Source organism: Bemisia tabaci, chromosome 3 (genome assembly GCF_918797505.1).
Source record: "Bemisia tabaci chromosome 3, PGI_BMITA_v3".
Classification (NCBI taxonomy): domain Eukaryota; kingdom Metazoa; phylum Arthropoda; class Insecta; order Hemiptera; family Aleyrodidae; genus Bemisia; species Bemisia tabaci.
Genome location: NC_092795.1, coordinates 17,594,781 through 17,621,781, shown reverse-complemented (window position 1 = coordinate 17,621,781; position 27,001 = coordinate 17,594,781). Strand labels below are relative to the sequence as shown.

General features: G+C 40.1%; 1 long non-coding RNA gene across 2 annotated transcripts in view; it reads right to left on the bottom strand.

Annotated features, from left to right (window-relative positions):
• The window catches only part of LOC109044376 (uncharacterized), a 30,960-nt gene extending 27,637 nt beyond the window's left edge, over window positions 1-3,323 (bottom strand). For both annotated transcript variants that reach the window (XR_011899483.1, XR_002010284.2), the window contains exon 1: window positions 2,700-3,323. This is a non-coding gene — a long non-coding RNA (uncharacterized lncRNA). The remainder of the gene's footprint in view (window positions 1-2,699) is intronic.
• Between the last annotated feature and the right edge of the window lie 23,678 nt (window positions 3,324-27,001).

Genomic DNA, 27,001 nt, shown 5'->3' with positions numbered 1-27,001 from the left:
AAAATCTTAAATCTCCGCTAATATCGATAAACTGGTCGATCGAATGGTCATACCGTAGATCGTAAGTGCTGTAGGTTCACCTGTGTGACCTGCTAACACAAGTGGACACGGCTATTTCAAAAATACAGTTTCGGAGGACCGCATGCTACATTAGACGCTATTGGTGTTAATTTTTAGAATAGATCGATTTATTTTCATCGGTATAGCATTCACAGAAGAAATGTCATTAGGTTGCTGATACTCGGATCCAGGTCAAACCCAGTGGCGAGGCGTGAATGATCGATTGTCGATATTTCTCCATTTGAAGCTGTGGTAAAGAATCGATTATTAATATGTTCGCTGCGAACACCCTGCTTATCGATTTTTTCCATAGGTTTAAATGACAGATCAATCGATATGTCGCAGAGCACGCCAGGCCACTAGTCAGACCTCGAGCGGTTTCGTTTTCCTGGTAAGCCCGGCCGTTGAGAACCAGCATGAATGATAGGGACAAGGTCGTTGCCATGGAGACCGCCGTGATACAAGAATATTCAGAGAGTCTAATTTTGTGTCCAACGATACGGTCCATTTTTATAGGAGAAGATGGAATCGGAATAGAATTCAGATGGTCTACCTACGACGTGTTTTGATTCCGCTCAAAAATACAGGGTAAAACAATCAAGTTTTTGAGCAATTTCAATGCAAAATAATTTGCAGCCGCTCCCCCCCCCCCCCCCCTCCGCCCCAAGGAACACGTTTCCGCCTCAGAGGACTTTTCATAACGATGCGATGGTCGGTAAAAATTAATGCAACGACTCTAAAGAGCACTGAAAATGCATGCAAATCGATCTCTAATTTTTGCCAAGATTCTCTGAGACCTAATAAGCCTGCAGAAAAAAGTTCCTAGTTACTGGAGCTTAGACGGTCAAAAATCTCAACTAACTTATCTTAATTTTTTTTCCTCTGTTTGTCACAAATTTCTCAACAGCAATTATAGGATTAAATGGACCGCGATAAACAGAGAGGAACCAAGCCACATCAGCTATTGCCAAATTTGATTGGCTAATTTAATTTTTTACATGAAACCAGTTGTGCGGATTTTCGTGCAAATTTCAGTGAATTTTCTCCATAGTACGAAGCAAATTCCGTAACATTTTCAAAGGGATCCGCACAAACTTTTTCTCGTAAAAAATTAAATTATCAAGGTATACTACAGCTTCCAATGTAGAAATATCGAAAATTCGTTCTGTTAAAGTTTGCTGTGAATTTTCTTCTTTTGTTCTAAAACAATTACACAAAATTGCAAAGAGGTATTTTTATTAGTTATTCTTAAAGGAAATAAAATAAAATACGAGCTTTTCTAGAGTTACGGTGGAGATACGCATTATACATATTTAGCCATCGATGTAAGTAAAGCGTTGCTGACATTTAGAGGAAATTTGTAAGCCCCAGACTTAAAACTTTAAGACTCCGAGACTTCAATTTTTCCGATTGAAGTGAAAGATGAATGAAGGGATCTAAGCATGAATATGAGAGATGACATTTTTGTAATCTCGGAAAAATAGGCTAGAAAATCCAAAATGAACCGTAAGACACGAGAAAAGAAATTAAACTGGCGTCGTGAAATTAAAAATTGAATTTCGAAAATTGGTTTTTATAGAAGCAATACTTGGAGGCTCTACTCAATATTAAAGTATTGATTCGCATATATTACCGTTAGTCCTCTGATTCAATCATTCAGATGCGCATTCCATGCTGCATGATCAGATCATTCGGAGTATGAAGACTATGAGCTTTAGTGTTATAACAATGAAATCATGCACCACGAAAAGTATGGATCATAGCACTCAAGTCAATAATGTAAGAATTAAAAAAGAGAACCAATATGCTATATATTCATAACCATATTCTTTAAGGTATCAATTCATGCCGAAGCTTTTCAAACCGCCACGGTTCATCTTCAGGGCACCTTCGTGGATAAAATGTAAAGCAGATTGGTGTCTCTTTTTTAATCCTTACATTTAGTTGTGGTACTCAAACCATAATGTTTAATTGTTCCAGTCAATAATATTTAAATGAAATTTCTAACTTCGACACTGTGATAATACTTGAAGGCATGAATAACTCGTTTTTTCCAGTAAATGTCGGTAAACGCAGTCATATTAATAGCTTGTTGTCTTCATTGCGACGTTACCAGTCTCATTTGAGGATTTATATTTTTGAGAGAAAACCTACCATCGTGCAGTTTTTCTCGTAACTTCCACTGAATTTCCTATACTCATTCTGAAATACGCACAGAGAATTTGAAGGAGATTTGTTAATTAGTTATCCCTGAAAAAAATTGGACATAATTGTGGATTGTAAAAGCTGTACAGGAGATCCGCATATCGACGGTGAAACTACCAAACCACGTATCTCGGTTTGCGACGTCGCAGACTTCCTGTCATACTTTATTTTTTAAATGAAAAACTACTTAACAACCAGTCTTGAAAATTTCTGTGATTTTTCCTCTTTGTGCGGAGAAAATTCCGTGAAAATTTCAAGGAATGATATTGATTTGGTCTACTTCAAAAAAATAAAATGTGAGCGTAGATTTTTAAACACCGCAAACGAGATACGTGGTTTGGTAGTTTCACCGTCGATATTCGATTTCACTGATGGACTTTCAAAATCAGAAATGAACTAAGTTAAGAAGCGAAGAGACAAAAATCAAAACTTACAGACTTGATGAAAAATCGTGTAGAAAACAGAAAAACCGGGCCAAATTCGTACTGGCACCACGCACAGCCTGCGGACGGGAATATATTGCGAATATTTTTTGAAAAACTCGCAGGTAAAGCGATTAAAACCGGGCAGAATATTTTACCTGGCACTTGGGTCAAAATTAAAATCGACGGGAGTGCCCAAGCGCGGCTCCAGGAGACTAGTGACACGCATAACGTACGAGCGAAGAGGGAAAGAGCGTTTCGCTGATAACCTCTCGGGATGGATGGACCCGCTGCAGCCCGCGGGACGGGGGAGGGGACAGCGATTAGATTTTGAAAACCGTTCCTGATTTAGATAGGCCGATCACCGGGTCTCTAATGACCAATAGACTAACGACCGAGCAGGGGCATTTCTTTTTAACCGCCACCTTTATCTGGCCTTTGCCTTATCTTTGCCGACAAAACACATTTCTCGGCGAGCGCTGGAAAAACATCAGCGTTGACTTTGGATGGAGTCATGCGCCGGGCGGCCAGGGATTGGCTGAGCCTCCGGCGGAGATATTTTTGCACTAACGGTGGTCGATGACAAATTAAGGTCAAATCGTGGCTACGTGGAGAAAAATCCGCCGAGAGGATGTTCTTACTTAGTAATCGAATAATTAATGATTAAAGGCACCTTCAGACGTTGTTGGTTTTGGGCGCGCCTTATACTTCCTGAGTCGCTGATTTTTAAGATGTGCAACACTGACTTTGATAGGGCGAAAAACGTATACTTTAATTTACAAGATTCCAAGGTTCTTGTATTTGAGAGGCTTGGAGGACAAGGCGCATAGGTGTAGTTTTTTAAAAATATATTGAGATATTCATGACCTCATGTGCGTATATTCTGTGAAAATTTCACAACTAAAATCCAACTTAAAAGCGTGAATCAAAAAGTGAGTTTTAACTCTCTTTCTTCCATAGGGCTCCATGTAATTTTGTAACTTTAAACACGTATTTCTTGAAAAAGCAAGTTTACTTAAGTGCCTGGTCCTCCAAGCCCCTCATTTTATGTTACAACAAGATAGCCAAAACTATCATCAATTCGTGACAGACCACAGAGTTTTCAGGAATTAAGAGGTGGAATAATTATTTGGACTAAAAATAGTATCTAAAAATAAACGTGTTCTCCTGGTATAAGGTTGAAAAAATAAGGCCATGAACTTGTTGCTGCATAATTAATCATTGTAATTAATTTATACTCCGACTTATACATAAGGCGCTGAAATTTCTGGGGAATGGTGAATGGGTTGGATTCAGCGAAAAGGAATCGGGAAATTTGACATCGGTCGTTGCCAAATTTTTGATATCATTTAATTTAATTATAGAGAAAATAAGCAGCCGCACTTCTAAATGTGACATTATTTCATTCGATGGCTATGCCTGCAACCTGGCAACACTGTTTCCCCCACTTAAATCCATTGAAAATAATCGATCATCTGCGATAGATAGTTATCGCTTATTTTACATGCATTTAATCTGCGAAGTCCAATGCTGCCACTTTGCCAACTCTCAAAAATTGCCACTGATTCTATTCTCACGTCAAAATTGAACACACGAAAAGAGATGCAACTCTAATATTCTGCAACGCTGAGGGAAAACACCGTGTGATCATCCAGACATCGGAAAGACTCTAGATTTTTCTTTGAACTTTTCGAAAAATTTTAACTCTGACTTCATTTGAGAATCTTGATACGGAAAATATTTCTCTACTTCTCTTAAAAATTGATATTTCATTGGGAGAAATACATCAAAATTAGAATGGTTGACATGTTAAGATATAGAATGACAGCTGGGCCGGAATAAGGCGGTGGCCACATGGGCCGCGGCCCATGGCGGCAAATTTAGGGGGAGGCAAATTTTGCAATGTTTTTAAATGTAGCTATAAAGAAAAATCGGATGCAGAAAAAAAAATTACAAACGAGAAAAGGTGACGAAATCTCTCGTTTCCTGAGAGTAAATTTCTAATTTTGTCGTCTTTCTGTGATACAATAGACAGCACCTTTCATTAGTCGAGTTAAGACTAAGAGAAAAACCGAACACGGAATTTGGCCTGGAACGGCGCGGCGCAGAGAGCAGTGATGAGAGAACTTGAAATGAAAAGGAGAAACCCTCGGCGCGGCGCGGCGGTCGACATGTAACACATATTAGCGCCTACAAGACTGCCGGCATACTTCACGCATCGCGTCAAAGACAGTGCGGTCGCTGCGGTCAGCAGCGGGCGGCGTGAAACGCATAGCGCCTACAAGACTGCGTGAATACTTCACGCATTGCGTCAAAGACAGTGCGTGCAGCAGCGGTCGGCGTAAACCGCATAGCGCAAGCGCATACAAGACTGTAGGAATACCTCACGCAGTTAGCCAAACACAGTGCGGTCAGCGCGGCGCGGCGGCGGAAGTTAAAATTATTAAACCACATTTATGTCTGTTTTATTATAATATTTTCATTCATTTCATATAAATTGAACGCCTTGTCCACACAGAGATAGGTTCACGGAACTTAACTTTTGCGCCAAGTTACGTGAAATTTTGCTAGTAATGTTGACAAGGCTTTCGCAAAAAAATGTGTCCAACACGACAAAAACGTCTTATGCATCCCTCGCCCTTTGATCATAAAAATGAAATTGCTCAAGAGGTCAGTCGTGGTCAGGAATTTCCTTCTTTCTCCTCGCAAAAAAAAAACGATGGTATATATGCATCACGAATCTAAAGGTTTTATTTTTTCCGATGATTGAATTGTACTTTTTGAAAGTTTGACTCTTAAGACACTTAAGGAAGTGAAAGACACTTAAGGAAAAAACAATCCAACGAAAATATGTATAGGGTTTTTTTTAATTGACGTAAATTTTCCATGAGCTTTAAACGCTACTGAGCGAAAATCGATGTAAAATCGTTAGAACTGCAGGATGTATGGGTATCAGGTACGTAGAGTATTTATAACTGGAATCGCAAAAATTGCCTTCAAAATATTGAATATGCTACCTCACGACAGCGGAGTATGAATAGTTATCGCTCTCGAATCGAGAAGCTGATTGGAAAACTGTCATGTTCCCAAGTTCTTGGCATCCGCTGTATCTTTGAGGTATGTCGTGGAATTACATATCGACGGTGAAAGTCGGCAATCACATAACTCGGTTTGCGACGTCGCAGACTTCCTGTCATACTTTATTTTTTAAATGGAAAACTACTCAACGGCAATTCTTTAAAACTGTCATGATTTTTCTTCTCAATGCGAAGAAAATTCTGCAAAAACTTCAAGAAATAATATCAATTTGTTCTCCTTTAAAAAAATGACGTAAAGGCGGAGATTTTCAGACACCGCAAACGAGTTATGTGATTGCCGACTTTCACCGTCGATATTCATCTTTTTGAAGGAAATTGGGAGCAAAAATGAACAAAAACGCTCGCAACTTATCTCCAAGAACGTGAAAACAATTTCTCTATAAAAATTACAAAATCCGACATTTTGAGTCTGCTCAAAAAGCCACTCACGTTAAATTTCACATACGTAGACAGAAGTATACCTTATCACCCGTTGACGGTCAAGAAGCGTCGTTTTCCAGACGAGAGAACGCAACTCCATCCCGAGGTGGCAAAATTAACTTAAATAATTTGATGTTCTGCAAGAATATGACTGAGCGATTTCCGTCCAAAGTTTTACTAAATTTTGCTTGCAAAGAAAGAATACAAAATCGGTGAAATTTTTAGTTGGGGACCCCCAACAGTTTCAACGTAAAATATCAAGGCACAATCCGAAATTTCGCACACGAAGAAAAAAACTTCGTGCGTGGGACCCGAAGTTGAGGTCATATATGGCAGTGGCGTGGCGTGAATAATCGATTATCGATATCTCGCCATTTGAAGCTATGGTAAAGAATCGAATACTAAGGTGTTCGCTGCGAACACCCTGATAATCGATCTTTTTTCATAGGTTCAAATGGCATAACAATCGATGTATCGCAATTTACGCCACGTCACTGATATGGATGGATCTCTGAAGTTTTCGGATCACCTATCTAAAAACTCGAGGTCCAGCTGCCGAGGTTCGGGTTAGACATCTAAAGTACTTTCGATATATACCGAAGGGTTCGTTTCACACATCTGAAGTACTCCGGTACATACCGAAATGCCTCGATGTCTGACCCGAACTTCGGCAGCTCGACCTCAAGTTTTCGGATGCGTGATCAGAAAACTTCAGAGATCCATATGACCTCAACTTCGGGTCCCATGCACGAAGTTTTTTGCTCCGTTCAAGGTTGAAGCTACGTGCACCTGGAAAACGATAAAATAGTCGAATGAACTACATTTTATAATCAGGAACTAAAAATATGTGACTCAACATAGAAACAACGTATGTATCATTGGCTTCCCTTTGCACATAAGTATTTCTCTACAGATGAGCCAGAAATTATAGTTCCTATGTGCAAAATGTCGTCCAAATTATACATTGCCGCGAAACGGTCCCGTGAAGAGGCGAATCGCACATCACGTCGAAAGTCAGACCGCTTAGCAGCCAAAGGGAGCGCCCTAGTAAAGAAATACAGGGTGATCCAGGGTTGAACGGCCAGACTGCAGGAGTCGGAACACCCCCAAACCCCCCTTTAAATTGAGATTTCGTTCAGATCATTTATGAATTCAGGGCATAAAAATACGGTATAGTGAAAATTTTCATGAAATTTAGTTCATGACCGCTGCCAAAATTCAGGAAAAACCATATACTTCACTGGAAAAAAAAAAACCACATTGGATCTAGAGTCCAGACTCTTGAAAACATTGACAAGAAAAAGGACTCTTGATTCAATCAGATTTAAGCTTAAATCAAAAGGAAATCTGCTCAAATTAAGAGGCTTCGTTCTTAATTTAAGCTTGGATCTGATCGAATCAAGAGTATTTTTTCTTGTCGATGTTTTTAAGAGTCTGGACTCTAGAAACGATGTGTTTTTTTTTTCAGTGTTTCCGAAATGGAGGGGGGGGAGTTGTAGCTCCGACTGGGGGCACTTTTGAAAAAACAACAAAAAAAGTCTTGTTTTGACCCATGGAACACGCTCCTGCAGTCTGGCCGTTTGACCCTGGATCACCCTGTATATGTGTAACTCGCTAATGATGAGTTCACTTCATTACAACGCCGCCGGAGGAGGCTCGTATCAAGACGAGAGAAAAGAGGAGAAACTCGGTGTCCAGTGGTTGCGGATTATGTCGAGTCTCATCGGCGGAAGTGACATTCAAGTTTGGACGCAAATATTTACATTTTGATAGCGCCGTCCCCCACCCCCGACCGGCCCTACCCCTCATCAAACCCTCTGACGTCACGGCAGTAGCCGCTTGGAGTCGAGGGTCCTCGTCGTGTCTTCTAATCGACGAGGTCAAGAGGGGTGTCCATGGCAATTGAATAAGATGAGGGAAGACTTTCCTCACGAAAAGATATGAATTGTTTCGTGATGAATGCGTTCTCGCAGAAATTTGACAATTATACAGGGTGTCCCAGGATGAAGTACGAATACTGAACAAGTCGATTTTTTGGGTTAAAAAAAGACGTTTTTGTGGTATAACTCTTTTCCAAAAACGCTTTTCCTGGGGTCCACGGCCCCCCAAAGTTAGAGAAAAAAAATCGTCTCTCGAACACAGTGACGATGCTAATCAACCGATATTAATGAAAATTGGTAACTGGGGATAATTTTTAGCGCTTTCTTCATTTTTGACCTCCAAAAAAGGGAAAACTCTTTTTGATGGGGGAGGGGGGTTTAGTGGGGTATCGAACCTTGAAGTAGCCCAAATTAATGTTTCTAGCGACAAAAATTGATTTTTGACGGCACCACTAGATTCAGCGTTGAAAAATATTGAGAAAATGTATCTAGATTTTTTTCTCTATGACTCATCGTTTTCGGGATAATAGGGACTAATAGGGGATAATAAGGGGATAACGAGGCCCGCAGAAAAAGCGTTTTTGGCAAAAAAAAAAGTTATATCACAAAAACGTCTTTAATTGACCCAAAGAATCGACTTCCTCAATATTCGTACCCAATCCTGGGACACCCTATATACGCTCACAATCAGCTGTTAGCTGCCGTTTTTTGCATTCAATTTGCCGCTAAAATTCTATAGAAGTCGAGTGCAGCGGCGTAAAAACGGCGAAACAGCACCTTCCAAGACTGCGAAAAGTGCCTTACGTTTTTAGAAAAGATGACCTCGTAATGTAGAAAGCAAAAATAGAAAAAATCCTCTCTATTCTAATAAAATCATTTGTAAGACGCTCGATGGACGGGGTAAGACAGGAGAGTAAGACGGATTCCAAAGAAGAGATCAAAATTCAGAGCAAGGAGTCATTAAGAATATTGTTTAGCGGAAAATTTTTCTCGGATTTTTTTAAAGATTTCATTCGTAAAATTACAAACGAAGTCTTTTGAAAAATCCGAAAACACATATTCACAAATTTTTCCGTAAATTCGTGATTTTTTCGGGAAAGACAAAGCCTGATGGTACATACGGAGCTCTTCCTTTGCACGGCAGCACCAGGAATCAAACATCAAAATGCGAATCCTCTCTGTCAATATTGTGCATCGGGTGCATCCATCACTCTTCAGTATCTGGGATGGAAACTGTATACAAACTCCGAGGCAGCCGATGCAGGGAACTGAAAGATCTGCATTTTTAAAATGGAATGTGCCTGCAATGCAAGGAGGGTATACGTATCGAATGGCGTATAGCCTCCAGCGATCCCTTCGGTTTGCGATGGGTAGTCATGAATCATCTGCCTTTTGCAAACTTCACTTTGCATCTAGTTCCACCTCTATTTAAATAAAACAGTGGCAATAATCAGTGGCGTGGCGTGCTTTGCGATAAATCGAATGATCTGCCATTTAAACCTATGGAAAAGTATCGATAAACAGGCTGTTTGCAACGAACACCTTAATAATCGAAAATTTACCTTACGTTCAAATGGAGGAATATCGATGATCGATCATTCGCGCCACGCCACTGACCGTAATGTAGGCGTGTTTCAATTTCAAATAAGTACCGAAATATCTGAGGAATCTGTGGAGATTGTAAACGTATTGATGCGACATACTGCCGTTAGAGGTGAGGTGCAACGGCCTCACCTCTAAGAATCATCTTAAACCCACCGCGATTATTTTTCTTCGTTCGGAGAATATTTTGCAAATTTTAGCAACGCTGGGAGACGAGGCGGTAGAAAACACGATTACACTACACGGCTTAGTAAGTCAGGTTCATTGTCATGAGTGTAATGATGAATCGAGTACAAGTAAATAATGATCTTCAGCGACTTCATCTTAACGTGTTCAAACCCGTTCACACTGGAGCTGCTGCAAGTTCGGTCGGGTTTTATATGCACATTGCACTCGAGAAAAAACTGGGGACTTGCGGCCGCCGGACATTAATCGTTCGGTTCGCGCCTGTGTTTATTAGGACACATTTTTGCTTAAAAGAACTATGTTGGACGCAGACTGTATACAACACTTAGTTTCTTTTAACATAAATACGTCTATAAGGAAATCGAGCACACGCCACCGACCAGCGAGCTATAGCAGATTGCTGAAATGACCACGAGAAACAATAATTGACATTGTACCAAAAAATGTAAACTTTGATTAAAGTAAGCTAACGCATACATTTCCTATTCTAATACCTATTTAGTTTAGGGGTTAGCCACATGGGTCCATGGCGGCACATTTTGCAATTTTTTTAAATGTAGCTATAATGAAAAATCGGATTCAGAAAGAAAGTTACAAACGAGAAAAGGTGATAAAATCTCTTATTTCCTGAGAGTAAATCTCTAATTTTTAACCTTTAATTAGTCGAGTTAAGACTAAGAGAAACCGAATACGGAATTTGGCCTGGAACGGCGCGGCGCAGAGAGCAATGATGACGAGAACTTGAGATGAAAAGGAGAAACCCGCGGCGCGACGGTCGGCATGAAACATATTAGCGCCTACAAGACTGCATGAATACTCCACGGATTGCGTCTAACACCGCACCACCGTGCGACCAGCAGCGGTCGTCGTGAAATGCATAGCGCCTACAAGACTGTAGGAATACTTCACGCATTGCATCAAACACAGTGCGTGCAGCAGCGTTCGGCGTTAAACGCATAGCGCATACAAGACTGTAGAAATACTTCACGCATTGCGCCAAACACAGTCACACGTCACGCGGCGCGGCGGCGGAAGTTAAAATTATTAAACCACATTTATGTTTGCTCTTAGGGCTCTTATGTTGCTTGTCGGGTTAATGTAAGGTTTCAAAAGGAAACTCTTCAGAAATAGTCAATTCAAAGTGGCCAGGCGTGATGGCCACGATCTTACTAAAATTTTAAGGTGACATCAAAATTTAAGCAAAATTTGGTCAATAGCTCAATGTTGCTTAGCTTCCAATTATGGGCAATTAATGAAAATCGGCAATTTTGTTTTTCCTCCATTAAAGCATGTAAAAAATCGATTCTTGGTGGGGCAACCTGCCCATCTAAAACCGATACTTTTTAAGGATTTAAAAGGAGGAAACACAATGTTGCAAACATGCAAAATCGCTACTGCATTTCCAGTAAACATTCATGTAAAAAAGTTGGCATCCGTTTGGCAGGGAACAAAATGCACGCTTTGAAATATAATTTTCATTTCAGTATTCTTTTAACTATAGGTCCTTCATTTTCCGGAGAAACGCTCCGACATAGCGTGTTTTCGACTCGCTGCAAAATTAGGGAAGCTAGCGATGCACAAGCGTGAAGTGTCGTAACGTACAAATTCGTCGCTTGGCTGACAAAAGGGCGTAACTGCAATTTGAGATGAGTCCGGGAAAGCATTGAGTTGTATGGACGACAGGGTTCATCGCGAAAAGTAGTTACGCCCCTTTGTCAGAAGGGCGACGAATTGACGAAGACCTAGAAGACGGGCTAGCGACGCGACGGCGACGCTGCACTGATCGCAACCAACGCCTACATACCACTATTCGTACTCGATTGATGTCCGTATTGCATGGAAAACAATTGAAGGCGCGTGGCGCATGCAGATACCTTTCTTTTGCTCAGTGCGACAACACAGTTAAAAGGGGCACTCTAAAGATGCTATCAATGGTGACGTCACCATGGAATTTTAAATTATATCGAATAGGACCCAAACAACAACGATGGCATAGCGCCTTTCAATACTATACCAGTGCAAATAAATCGCAATATCAGTCGCTTCTCTGTGACGTGACACTAATAGTGTCTATTTTTCGCCAAAGATGACTGATCAACGGCGAGTTGAGGAATCCTTTCCACGAACAAGACTTAGAGATAACCTTCTACATAAACTGCTGAGGACGCATAGAGAAAAAAAAGGAGGTGTTTGCATTTCGGGCATCTTGGAATTTTTCATAGAGTATCTATAGCTTTAATGACGTCATTGGGTACAGCGACGTTTTTATCCTGTCGATTTTCTTGGAAATGGTGTAATTTAAGGGAAAAAGTCATTCTATAAAAACTGCTTGAAATTATATAAAGAGTTGATTTAAGTAAAAAAATCGGACATTATGGTCCGTTTTTACAGCGTCAACATAACCCTCAACGAGCGTCTTGTTTACATTGATGACGTAGGTGGGTACAAATCCTCAAGATGCAAACACCTTCTTTTTTTTCTCTATGCTGAGGACGTGAGTCATGAACCATCGGCCCCGCATAAAAGTTGCTACCCGCTGGAAAACACTGAGTTCCCAAGAGAAATCATTACCTTGCCCATTGGCTGGATATTATGGCTAATGCGAACTTTTTGCAAGACCTAATTCGTGTTCCTGGTATAGTTTACCATAAAATTTAATTCTGAGCTTTTAACTTATGTGTATTGAATATTTGTAGATATTTACTCACTGATCAGTTAAACGACCAGAGCCGAATGAGGATGATATGTCACGGGTGCCTCAGTGAGCAGGAATCATCCGACACATCCAGAAACCTGAAACAAATAATGGAAGCAGAAATGAGGCATTTTCAATGGACCAACGTCTGGAATGAGGACTCAAAAATGTGACCTGTTTCGCAGGAGAGAAAATCTTAAAATGCATGAAGTAGAATTGACGCTTCCAGGACTTTATGTCCACCTACCTTTCGTCCATTAAATAAATGTCCACCGCTATTTATGTCCACTAAACGTAAAGTCCAGTCTTTATCAAATTCACATGATTTAATGTCCAGCCATGAAAATGTCCAAAATTGTCCAAATTGTGGACACACACATTTTTTTCTTCTCATTTAAAATGACAGGAACCACCTCAAAAATAAATGCATACTACTACTGCCGTCATTCTTAAAAACATTTCATTCGTGAATCAAGTCATGAAAAAGTTAGTTAGTTAGTTAGTATAATTTTAAGACATTCAGCGTCTCAGGCTATTAACGTCTTTACAGATAATTTTGAACATGGGAGAATAAACGAAAATTTAGATTTTTAAATTTAGAAAGGTGAAGAGTTTTAGAATTTTGGTGGTAATATTGGGTTAACAGACTCTAAGAGCAGATAAAAATATATGTTCATGTGTACACTGTACGGATATGATAAGATGAAAACCAAAGCGGGAGCCTAGGAAACGCTCCAATGCCAAATTAAACATATCTCAGTAACAGATGCAGTCAAAATTGAAAGTACTCTATAACTAGTTATTTCGTGCGCCTTCAATCTTGTAGAATACTGTGCAACGCCTCTGACGCGAAATAGTTGCTTAAAGCGTTGTGGCGCGGTAGGCAACCAGCGTGACACGCGCATAGGCGCCTACAAACCTAACGGGATACTTCACGCGTTACGCAATGCGTGAAGTATCCCGTTAGGTTTGTAGGCGCCAGTGCGCGTTCTGCGCTGCTAACACGCCGCTCCGCACTGTGTTAGGCTCTAATATTTAAACTCACGGAGTCAGCGTTTTTCAACGCATGATTTTGAAATGTTTGCACTCTCTGCATTGATTATTTCCTTTTGAACTGATGAAAAAGAAATATGCACTACTGGAAAATATAATGTGTTTTTTGTAAAAATAATAGTGGTTCCGTATCAAATTTAATGATTTCCAAAGCATTCAAATTCATTCTTTTATGTTTTGGGCTTTTACTGTGCTGCACCGTGGTGTAAGCGCAACCAAACGCTCAAAATTGGACATATTTGACTCAAGGAAGTCGATGTACAAATAAGTTAAAAACAAAAAATTGCGTGCTTCTTAGTTTTTTTCCTCTTTTATTAATTTTTGTATAATTTCTTTCATCACAACTACGGCTCATTGAGATTCATATCGATGCCATTGCTTGGAAAAGGTTTTACAAATATTTACCACGTTTTAAAAATGTAAATGTTTTTAAAATGAAGTGATCAATTTCATTAAAAAAAAAGAATGTACATTTAAGGCATATTTTACATCGGAAATTTCAAGGATAGAAATGAAACCAAGTATTTACCAAAGACAATTTGAAAAGATGAATTAAAAGAAGAAATTAACATTTCATTTAAAACATGAGTTACGATAACAATACCTCATTCTCTCTTAATTTTCTCATTTCGATATTGTCAATATAATTTTACACACGGACTAAAATATGACGCTTGAATTTGATTTTAGTGGACTTTAAATTTGTGGACTTAACTCGGTGGACGTTTAAGTAATGGACTTAACAATAGTGTGGGCTTTAGAACTGTGGACGTAAAAATTGTGGACGAAAAGTCTGTGGACGTAAAAAAAGTGGACATAAAGTCCGTGTACCGAATTGACACGGAAAGGTATGGATGAACGCGCAGTTCACCATTTCGCCTTCAATTTTTGAGGTATGCCATGTAGCACCCTCACATGCAGCAATGGCTGTCAATTCCAAGATTTGAATAAGTCTCCCGTTGCCTAAAATTCTTGCCTCCTAGAAATTATACCTACGGAACTCAAACATAAGATTTTGATCGAATCTAATCTTCTGTTTGAAGCAGTGGCGATTTCTCATGTTGGCGACCATATTTCCCCTCCACTTAAATCCATTGAAAACATCGAGACTTCGAGGCATCGAAACAACAAGAATCGATTATGTTACATACATATAACAGGAGGAACAACAGAGTTGCCAACTTGCAAGAATCGCCACTGATTTAAACTCGATGATTGTTTATAAATATCGATGCTGGCACTACCCAAAAACACGAATCTCGATCGCAACTTTCGAAAATATCCGCTTATCATTTATTTTTCTAAAAAAAAAAATACTTTTTTTCATCAGACTAGGCAGCATTGGCGATAGAACGCCATGTAACGGGAAAAAAGGACGAAAAAAAACCGGCGATCATGCGATCAAAATGTGCAGAGGCTCTGTCTGGGCGTTGCGGTGGTGCGGCGCGGCGCTGCGAAAAAATTGCAGCGCGAATGACGTCAGCCATTCCAGTGGAAAGATGCGCCGGCATCCCCTTTCCCTCTTGCGAATCGATTATCGTGACCTTGATCGATACAGCCCTATTTCACCGATGCTATACATCGATCGAGGTCAATCGATCGATTCAAGGATCGACCCGGCGGCTGTTGCTATGCCGAAAATTCTGGGGTAAGGTACCGGGCGCGAAGACGAAGCCGCGAGGAGCGCAAGATGACTGCAGGAGACAGCGAGGACAGGACAGAAATAACAAGCGCCTAAATTGGTGGTATACAAAAAGACAACATTCCGCACCAACCAGAAATAGAACCACCGAACCACGAACCAGCGACCGATAAATGAGTCCCGGACACCAGATCTCGACAACGTTGCCGTCCCAACCCCCCCCCCCCTCGCATAGCCCCCCTTCTACCCCCCCTCCCCCCACTACTGCCACATGTAAAAGCATGATGAGGGGAAGAAATTAGTTGCGAGGCAACTTATTCATCATTACTTATCAAGTCATTTGGATGAGGTTGGAAGTTTTACTCCTCCCTATGATTTAGTGTTGAACCCCTGTTGAACGCTTATTTTCACGTACAAAATAATTTCACTCGACTTCGGATTTTGGACTGGAGAAAATGTGCTGCTAATTAAGCTCAAAGCTGTCCCTGGCTCGTTTTTTCCAGGGTTTAACTTGGTTCCTTGCTGTTTCATTAAGTCCAATTTGTCCGCTACGGTGAGGTAGGACATGAACTGAGGGGGTATTTGCAATTATTAACCCTCCACTCATAACTAGGGGGTTAATTGCACAAAGTTTCGAAGTTTCATATGACAATTTATTTCTTTCACGCAGGGCTGCATGTTTCAAAGAGAAAAAAACAGGACATATTTGTCAATTCATACCTACTTAAAATTCGCACAAAAAATTTCAAAAGAAAGTTTTTAAATATTTTTGTGTACATGAATAAATTGTGAAATGAAACTTTGCAACGTTGCCATACAATTAAGCCCTTCTAACTTCCAACCCTGAATCTGTAATGCCGGAATGTTCATAAGTAAGTCAGCTCTGAGGAGAGGAGGGGTTTGGATAACGAGGTCATGTCTTAAGCTCCTTACAAGGTGACGTCACGTAAAATTAGTGTAAATCGCCGCTTTTTTTTAATTTTTTTGATATTTTAGAAAATAATTGACGAAAAATGCAAAATTCTTATGCACAGTGTGGTCAGGCAAAATGTAACGTGATTTTTTAGAGAGAACCTGGACCTACGTTACGAGTGCGTGAAGATAGGGATAGAGAGGGGTTGAGAATTCCGAATTTCAGCTTGATTTAATGCATGAAAAAGGCCCCTCTCTCGCCGTGCCGAGGAAAACGTCGTATGAACATTCGTTCGATGCCAAATTTTTCCACATAAAATATTTGTGTAGGGAGAATTTTATAAATATTTTGCCTTGCACTTTTCAAACCCTTTAGATTAAAATACAATAAAATCATGTGAAAAATGGAAGGTGGAGGGGGCTTTTCACACGCAAGCTCCTCTACAAATTCCTGTTTATCAAAAGAAATTTGGCAACGTCCGAAGGCTCATACGGCCCAGGTGACCTTTCAAGTCATCAAACCTGACCCGGGCTATCCGGCCGGGAATCGAGCCCAGGCCTTCTGATCATAAAGCCAGCGCTACAACCACAGGCAGGAGGCCACAAAATCCAAAAATGTCATCCAATGATAACTTAACATTTTGTACACCATCGCCCGTTATAAATACCAAACATGCTTGTGGCTCTTTCGGTTAATTTCAAGGCAGCCAAGCTGGTTCAAGAAAAACAGCCTTTATCAGCATTCGAAGACCCTCAAAGGTCCACACAACTCCCTTTCAGAAGCGCAGATTAGTCCGCCTCAAATTGCTCCATTAAAGGTCGTCAAAACTCAAAGCTCTCTCGATGCGTGCGTAATGGACCACTAGATAAGGTACGAATTTCAGCATTCTGATACATGTTTATTAACCAAAATTTTACGTAAAACGCGATGCACACAACGAAAATTACCGAAATTAACTCCTTACGAAGATATTTAATGATTCTTAATGCGTGAATTCAAACCACCCGCTCATGAAAACTCAATGCTCTACGTGATTCACATCGCGCGCTAAACGTTATCATGACAGTCTCTGCGATATAAAAATCTGGCAACCTTAATCTTGACGCTTTGGCTCAGTTATAGCAAATTGCTAATAGTTTGAACAACACATGATGGGAAATGAACATTGCTCGATTGAGAAGCTTGCTGAAACCGTTGTAGTGGGCGATTTGACTCACGTAGAGCTTTGAGTTTCTTGTGAGCGGGCAGTTCAAATTCCTCGTAACCAATGTGAAATAAAAACCGTAATACCTTCGTTAGGAGTTGGTTTCCGTAATTTTCGTTGTGTGAATCGTTTTCCACGTGAAATTCTGGTTAAGAAACATGTATCAGATCGCTTAAATTCGTACCTTGTCTAGTGGTCCATTGTCAAGTTTCTTAAAAAACGTGTCGAATTCACCGGGGATTTAGATGAACTCCTTCTTTAATGAACTGACAGAGCGTACAGACACTCCCGCTCATTTCGTCACTCCCTTGCCGTGACGTGAGGGCTCATCTATGTCAATTTACTCGTGAGCCCCGGAAAGCAAAGATTCATACGGACAGCAAGGCTCAGCGCTGGATTTAATTAAACCTTCACTTCATATGTGCCACGATTTCAATGAATAACAGACCATCAATCTAACTATGAAGAGTGTCACCAAACACCGCCGATTCTTAAGCGCCTGGTTGCTTGCCAAGTTACTTAGTAAAGTCGACAGAACGGTCGAATCGTTCCGTTGTAATTATGTTATAAAAAAGAGGGGACTGTGCAGTTCCGAAGCGCTTCGCGCCTAAGGCGTTACGCGTTATACTCTTACTAAGGGGCCACGCGCCGTGCCCCCTGGCCGCTACGCGTCAACCCCCTGAGAGAGCTTCGCGCTCTCTTAGGCCTCCTCTACGCGCCCCTGTAAGATAATCTACACATGGACCGAGTTTATTAGAAAGGAATCAACCCACATTTTCGAAAAAATTGAGTTAAGAACGTTTCTGAGTTCCACTAGCTGTATATTTTCTCCTGCCAAAAACTGAAAGTCGAAAAACAGAAATTAGCTCGTGAAAAGAGGGGTTCAATTTTATTATCTACATTGAGCCTTATGCAGGAATAAAACTTCAAGCCTCTTTTTCTCAACTTCAGCTTAATGTGGAATGGTTCCTTTCTGATGAAGTCGGTCCGTATGTATAGGGGGCTTATCTAGGGCTTATCTCCTATCGATAGTCGCAAAAATCATGAAAAGCTTTAACGTGCGCCTGGCTTCCTGATAAAAATCCTCCGAATCGCTCAAAAATCGGTAGTTTTTCACCTTAGAGGTCACTTCCTGCAACAACGTGCAGTGTTATCATTCTAAAATTTTCCCTCACACTTCTTAAAGGATGAAGAGAATAAAAGAAAAGAAATTATAGAAAAGAGTCGAGAGAAGAGAATAGAAGAGAAGAGAAGAGAAGAGAAGAGAAGAGAAGAGAAGAGAAGAGAAGAGAAGAGAAGAGAAGATAAGAGAAGGGGAGGATAAAATATTTTATTCATAGGAAAAAATTTTCAGAGGGATTGAGACAGAATTTGATACATAAAATTCATGTAATAGAACCATGACGCTGCTAACTTAGAAATTGTGCGATTAAATCTTAATCCTCCTTTGATTCATGAAAGTATGGCGCAGAGTACACTAAACATAGGACTGTCAAAAAATATAGAATAGAAAACATCGCTTTTAGTTGCGCATCGAAATCGCATCGAATTATAGTGGAGTGGAGCTCCGGAAAGTTTGTTATCTAGTGCAAATAAGTTGGTCCACAACATAAATTTGGGTTAGCTCAAGCTGGGTCGAAATCATATAACCCTTCATTTCCGTACTCATTTCTGGATTTATGATCATCCCTTTTATAGAATTTCCCACTTCATTATCTGACATTTTTAGGAAAAATTTTTCCTGAAAAATTTTACGTGTCGCCTATGAATTAAGAGCCCTCGCCGAATGATTTCTTAAATATTGGGATCAAGTGGAAACACTAGTAGAAAAGTAGAAAACAGACTGATACAGGGCCGGATTTACTTACTTGCCGCCATGGGCCGCCTGCATTTTGCCGCCCCCCTCTCATTCATTTTGAAACATCAGTTAAAACCATCAAGTGAACGTGCCGGAGGGGGAGGGGTGCATAAGACGCGTTTACTCGTGTTGGACACATTTTTTGCGAAAGCCCTGTCAACACTACTGGCAAAAGTTCACGGAACTTGGCGCGAAAGTTAAGTTCTGTAAACCTACCTCTGTGCGAACAAGACCTTCCATTTGTATGAAATGAACGAAAAAATTATGAAAAAAAAAACATAAAAGTATAGTTTAATAATTTCAACTTCCGCCGCCGCGCCGCGCTGACTGCATTGTGTTTGGCGCAATGCGTGAAGTATTCTTACAGTCTTGTATGCGCTATGCGTTTCACGCCGACCGCTGCTGCACGGCGTGCACGCACTGTGCAAGACGCAATGCGTGAAGTATTCATGCAGTCTTGTGGGCGCTAATATGTCTTACATGCCGATCGCCGCGCCGAGGGTTTCTCCTTTTCATCTTATAGGTTCTCGTCATCATTGCTCTCTACGCCGCGCCGTTCCAGGCCAAATTCCGGGTTCGGATTCTCTCTTAGTCTTAACTCGACTAATTAAAGGTGCTGTCTAATGTATCACAGAAAGACGACAAAATTAGAGATTTACTCTCGGGAAATGAGAGATTTTGTCACCTTTTCTCGTTTGTAATTTTTTTTCTTAATCCGGTTTTTCTTTATATAGCCTAGGCTACATTTAAAAAAATTGCAAAATTTGCCGCCCCCTAAAACCGCCATGGGCCGTGGCCCATGTGGCCACCCCCTAAATCCGGCCCTGGACTGATAAGGTATTTCATTCGACAAATCACGTCGGTTTCGGCAACGCACTGAGATCATAACATTATCTCTAGCTTTTAAAAAATGGTCAAAGAAGAGGAAATTTTATTTCATAGCCTGTACTTTATTTTGTGCGAAACGATTAAGAACTTGAACAAGCCTGGCAACACTGCATGTAAACCCCCCAAAGAACTACTGTAAAAGTGGTAAATTGGTGTAAATCGGAACTGTACTAAATTATTGTGGTGGCGATGAGGAAATTAATGATAATGCGTGTTAGTGCCAAAAAAATACTATCAGTTGAGGAAAGTGGCTCGAAGCGCAGAAACAAATAAAAATAAACATAATGAATCGACGAAGAACAGCGTCATAAAAATTATTTCCTCACTCCTCGGTTACTGATCGATGGATCGATTTCCTAACGCGATCGCTTGGAAACTTCTAGAAATGCGCGTTGTTAAGCGATTGATTGCTTTTATTTCGATTGCTTGCAAGTCTCGAGCTTCCTCTCTCTGTGCATCTATCTCAATTTGTAGGTTTTTCTCGGACAGCACAGGAGCTGATTGATTGACAGTGCTGACACACTCACATTTGCATTGGTTGTTTTCATAGGAGAATAAGTGTATCTCTATTTGAGCTCCAGTTTGCATGCATTTTCATGCATCACAGAGCTTAGAAAAAATGAACATGTTTCCTCCTGAAATCAACCGATTCATTTATCATGGACAGACAATGTTTGCTCTGAGAAGGTGAAACATATTTGAGTGTGATGTAGACAAGACAAGTCATCACATCGAAACCTTTGAAGATAAATGCTCACAATTTTTTGTCTGGCAATGATGTCCGCCTACCCCGCGTCAAGAGGGGTCCTGCCTGCCACGGTACTTGCTACTCCGCAGCCCAACCTCTTTGAGAGGCTAACAATAGCGCGTCAAGGTGGAGACAAATGGAACAAGAAAATGAAAGATCGGGAATTTCGGTGGAATATGTCACGGAATTTTCCGAGGCTGGCTAAATTGAAAATACCGAGAATTCATCTCAGGGTTAGGGTATGCAACCCGCACTATGATATAAAAATTTAAGAACTTATCAAGTCCTTTTACTTCCCTTCTCCCCCCTTGATGTGAGGAATCAGTAGGAGCGAGTGATGAAAATGGATTGGATGTAAATGTATTAAAACCAAAAGGAGCTATTTCAATTTTGACACATGAGCGTGAGCCATGTCATCTATGTATTTTTTTGGGTCTCAGGTCCCAAGTCACGGTAGAGATAGTTCCTTCTGATTTAAATACGTTAAGTAAAGGATGCATAAAACCATGATTATTATAGTAGAGTTTTACCACAGAAATTGGCTCTTCCTCTCATGCGATCTAGTATTTTTGAACGTAACTCATAAACACGAATACGCGTACCTCAGTTAACGATGTTTTCAAATGTTTGCTCCAACTTTGCTGATTTTTACTTTTTATTTTTCTTTCTGTTGGAATCACAACACATTTTCTTACAAAAATGTAGAAAAATATTGATGAAAAGTAGCAAAAAACGACATAAAATGTGTGAGCATAGTAGCGATGATTAATTACCCTTTGAAAAAGTGAAATGGACTTAGGCAAAAGAGAACTACATGCATAATAATGCATTAAAGCCAAAGAAACATTACGATTTTCGATCTCCTTTCGATTTAATTCGTCCGTACGTAATTTCTAATTTTCAGAAGAAATATGTCAATTTACAGAACATCTGACGGACTGCAAACTGAGATGTGTGGTTATGTAGTTTCACCGTGAACGCATAGCGCCCGAAATCCATCCATTCATGGATTTGACTCGATATCAGCAAAAATGCAAATGCTCAAATAAATGCTATACTTATGCCACTCCTTTTTTTTACGGATTACAGCAAACTTGGACTCGGTCTTATTAGAAAGAAAAAACAAATATCCTGAACCGATTTGATTACTTATAGGGCGTATAAATGAACTATCAAGAGGCATGTAAAGGCACATTCTTCGATAATGAGCTCGAATGAACTACGTGAGGAAGAGACCATAGTGCTATCTTCGCGGAAAGTTCTGAGCCCAAAGTCATATCATAATGCTTATTTGTTGCGGTCTATTTTTAAAATCGAGGACAGTGTTAAATAATTTATATTTATACAGAAGATCATTTTATCAGCCCCTCGGTGCGAGAAAGAATGTATAGGGAAAAAGTGTCTGCCCACAACGAACGCCACGCTGTGCGCGGCGCGACGCGACGCACTGTGGATCGTGTCAATAGGAGAGGTCGGAAAACATTTGGAAACTTTAAACGCTTATAACTCCGTTGATACACAAATTTGAGGTTCTAAAATTGGTTCCATTGGTTTCTTCATAAAATTTTCTTCTAGCACGACCCCTTAAAATGTAAAATGTGGCGAAATTTACATGAAAATCTTAGTCAAAAACTTCATGTCCACCTCTCTATTGGACTCGATCCACTGTGCGGCGAGACGCGATGGCAGCATTCTGCTCAAACTAAATTATTGTACGAATCGACAAGTAAGTTTCAAATTAAAGAAAATTACGATCGGCGTTTGCTCTAAAAGTGGACTGTACCTTCTCCCGGAGACTGTCATTTTTCAGCCGTCCATGCTTTTTTTAAAATTCACACGATGCTCGGCTAGAGGAAAGTGGATGAGAGATTCCATTCAAGAGGAGTGGATTTGGCGTGCGATATTGATAAAAATTTAGCGATGAAGCGTCAAGTTTGCTATGAATCAAGTAAAAATATAAAAGTCGCTTCTTCCTCGCACGGTATTCTTACTTTTTGTAATCTCTTCTTCAAAAGTTTCTATGATTCGCCTTATAAATCTACTGCAAAAGCAAAATTTATTAATTTGACGGTTGAAAGTCAAATTATGTATTCAGAACCTAGAGGAAGTTTTGAGAGCAATTTGACGCAACAAATGAAAACGCACTTATTACGGTTTAGTTCTTTCAAAGTACAACGAAATAGGGGCGTGAGAAGTGTCAGAACCCGCCTCGCCGGAAAAGGGTGAGTGAGATCATCACTTCCGCCTCCTCGATACGTAGAGACAGGCCGAAAGGCCCATCGGATCAAATACTTTATGAGGGAACTGGCCCACTCATTTACACATTGAGAAGTTTATTTCAAAATTAGCTTTTTGGTCATTACGTCGGATAAAATATGATTTTTAACTTCCATAAAGTTCTTTCAAATCGAATTGTTCGTGAAGTTTTCCAACTTTCCTGATCGTGGAGGCATTCCATTAATTCTTTCTTGACGAAAGATTATTCAGATGAGATTTTCTGACAAAAAAAAAATATCCCAGCTCTGCAAGACCCGTGGGCTGCAATACAAAGTGTAATAACAGGAGAACCCAGTATACAGCTACTCGGTACAAATAAGTCCTATCAGTAAGATAAGGATGTTTACCGATGACAATACGTGTTGAAGCAGGGCTGAAATCACAACTCTGAAGAGGCTACCTGCCTTCCTGACGAGGAGGTAATAGTTGTGCACTGACTCCACGACTTCATGAATTACTGAACGACTAAAAATACATATTGATTGCTGAATTTGAAAGCTGGTCGAACACATTGCAATGTTTTTATTCACAAACTTGTGGAAATTTTACAAAATCAGTTATAAAAAAATCAATAATCTGAATTCTGAAACGATTAGCTGACGCAGTTTCTGAGGGCGCGAGTAGTACAGCTCAATTTTTTTGCATTTTAGAATTTTCTCTGCATCTCGAAGTAAATTCGCTGAGGTATCCGGATAAATGATTGTGAGCGACGTTGAGGACAATTGCTTATGTTGGTTACTGCTTCGTACTTTGAAAATGATCCTAACCGGAAATCCACATTGAGGTAGAATTCCTTAATCATTCTACGGTTCAAAATCAAACTCACGAAGAGAATAGCGTGAAACTAAAAAAATAACGACAAAAAATTCAGCATACACTCCGTCAAAAAAGCGCCACTCTTTTCAGGAATAAGTTTTTTAAATTTGGTCGACATTCCCGAATTTTTAAAGTAACTGAATAAAGTAAGAAAACTGAATGACCTAACGTAGGACAGATCTCGCACCAGTTTCATCTTTCAAAATGGCTTAATTCATAAGCCCGCTTGTCACACGTTATATGAAACGTGGAAGGGCACCGCTGAATATCGATGCAAGGAGAGCGTGTCACAAACAAGTTCAGTTCGGATCTTACTTTTCAAGCTGACCTAGGACAATTTAAAACTTGACGACAGAATTTGTCAAGAATCTTCTTCATCTGTCTTTCCTTAAAGCTGAAAAAGTGCCAAACACGCCAGAAAAATGTGAGAGGTAACTTTCAAAGCCTCCCCCTTCAAGCTCTTAACAAAGAGGAGATAGTACTTCGGTATAATTCGTTTATTTTTAAAGGTGCATTAATATCTGAGGCGGTTTACACCTCTGATATAACTTAGCGTTAGAGTGATCACTATTCAAAAATGTGGAGATTTAATGACATAAGGAGGTAAAAATTACATAGGTGTGTGTTCGTAAAGAGTGCCTCCTTTCAATGCGGTCTTTCTCTCCATAGAAAAATGTATTTAAGTAACGCAATTAACTGAACACAGCATTTGGATAATGCACTGAGTGTAAAACAATGGAAGAATATACACTCTTAATACGCGGTGGGCCGGGTTGCATACACTCGAGAAAATATCGCGAGAGCCGTACAGCGCACGCGTCTCGCGTTACGGGAGCCACGGGCAGATCTCATATTTCGCCCGCAAAACCTAGCGTATGCAACCCGGCCCACCGCGGAGTTCGAATGGTTGTATGTTGGGTTCGAACCCAACTTCGTACGCTCTTCCATTGCTCTCCGAGTTATTTTGAGTTGAAAGGGCGTGCCGTTATCAATGATGTCGAGAGAAGGCTTCGATTGCATTGAAATGCTAACTATATAAAAATATTCTTAGTTCATTCACCTTCGCCGCTAACTGATACAAATGCACGCGACATAAAGCAAATGCAAACGTGAAATTCAAATGTAGGATTTAAATGAAATTTATGGACCAGATGATGAATTGAGTTTCATTACAGTATCTTACATTTCCGTGATTTAAATTCAGCCCATTTTAAGTTAAGGGAGATACTTTTAATTCCATAAGTAGAAAACGGAAACGTATTTGAAGTAAAATTTAATAATCTAATGGTGGTGATTCTAATTCTTCAAATTTCCTATAAATTACATTTCTTTCAAAACCTGGTATGTATGTGCCGTGATGCGTTGCTAAGGCTGTGCACGATGTTACTTACAGTGAAAAAACCTAGATGCTTTTGCTGATGGATTTTTTAAGGATGATTTTTCTCGAAATATTGACCTTATTTTCGTAAAAATTGTTGTTCTTAAGCTATTCTGCCGTGTTATGAATGAACGCCGTGTAAGCCATCAGGCATTGCCATATTCCCTTCTTATTCAAAATATTCAAAATATTTCTATTCCGATTTTTCAGGGGATTTCGTTTGTAATTTGATCTAAAATGTCTGAATATTTCACGGGAAAACATTCATAACTTTCTTGAAAATAAACATTTTCCGAGAGGAAATTTGGCAACATTCGAATTTTCATACGGCGTTTTTACCTTGTGGCACGGAAATATTCTGCCGTACTAAGAAAGAACGCCGTATGAACATTCGAGAGTTCCCAAATTTCCCCGGCTAAAACATGTATTTAAGTGAAAGTTGTGCTCATTTTTCTTTGATATTTTCAGATATTTTAGAATAAGATGCGTACGATATTGTCTGAAAATTTTTGATAATAATATTCACAATTTCCCCAGTAAATTCGGTTTTTATAGGAAGAAATTTGACTGCGTCTGAAGGCTCATACGGCGTTCTTCCTAAGCACCGCAGTATTGGAGTCCAGTTCCGTTGAATGAGAGCAGATGAGACACTTTTACAATTATGGAAACATTTTCTGGCGTTTACCAGGTTTTGAATGTCCATCCCTCAAATATTCATTTCATTTGGTCCATAAATGTTGCCAAAATGTATGAATTTATTTCATATGATAGTACGGAAAAAATAGTTCGGAGAAGTCATGTGGAGAATTCAACACTTCCTGTGCCCCCCCCCCCCCCTCCACCTCCCGCTGCCGAGAAATATGGAATACCACGGTGTCATTTGACTTACGCAGCGTTTGATAATGAGTCAGTGAGACGGCACACAGTGGATCAGGCCAACAGGAGAGGTTGGACAAAATTTGGAAACTTTAAAAGCTTATAACTCCGTTTATACAAAATTTTGAGGTTCTAAAATGTGTTGCGTTGGTCTCCTCGTGAAATTTTATTCTGGCGGTACCCCTCACTGGAAAAAGAGACACATTGGATCTAGAGTCCAGACTCCTGAAAACATTGACAAGGAAAAGGGCTCTTGATTCAATCAGATTTAAGCTTAAATCAAAAGGAAATCCGCTCAAATTAAGAGGTTTGGTTCTTGATTTAAGCAAAAATCCGATTGAATTAAGAGTATTCTTTCTTGTCGATGTTTATAAGAGTCTGGACTCTAGATCCAATGTGTTTTTTTCCAGTGCTTAAAATTTAAAATATGACGAGATAAACATTACAATTTTTAAAGTTTCAGTCAAAAATATCATGTCCGATCCACTGTGCGGCATCGGGAATCTGACTTGAGGATCGAGCATTGAGCGCAGTGAGTGAAGGACGAATGATGATTACCTGAAACCGGTGGCGGCGTTGGCAATTTTCGCCGCGGCGCCCGGAATTCGGCTTGTCAGCCTTCTCGCGACGGAACCGGCCTTACCGCTGCTACCGCTTACTTGTGCAGCACCACCGAATCACTTGAACCAACAGCCGCACTCGCGAAAAAGAACTCGGTAGAAAAAAAAAAAATTCAAACGCGCCTGACACCATCCGCAACGCGGCGCGCACTTGGTTTAA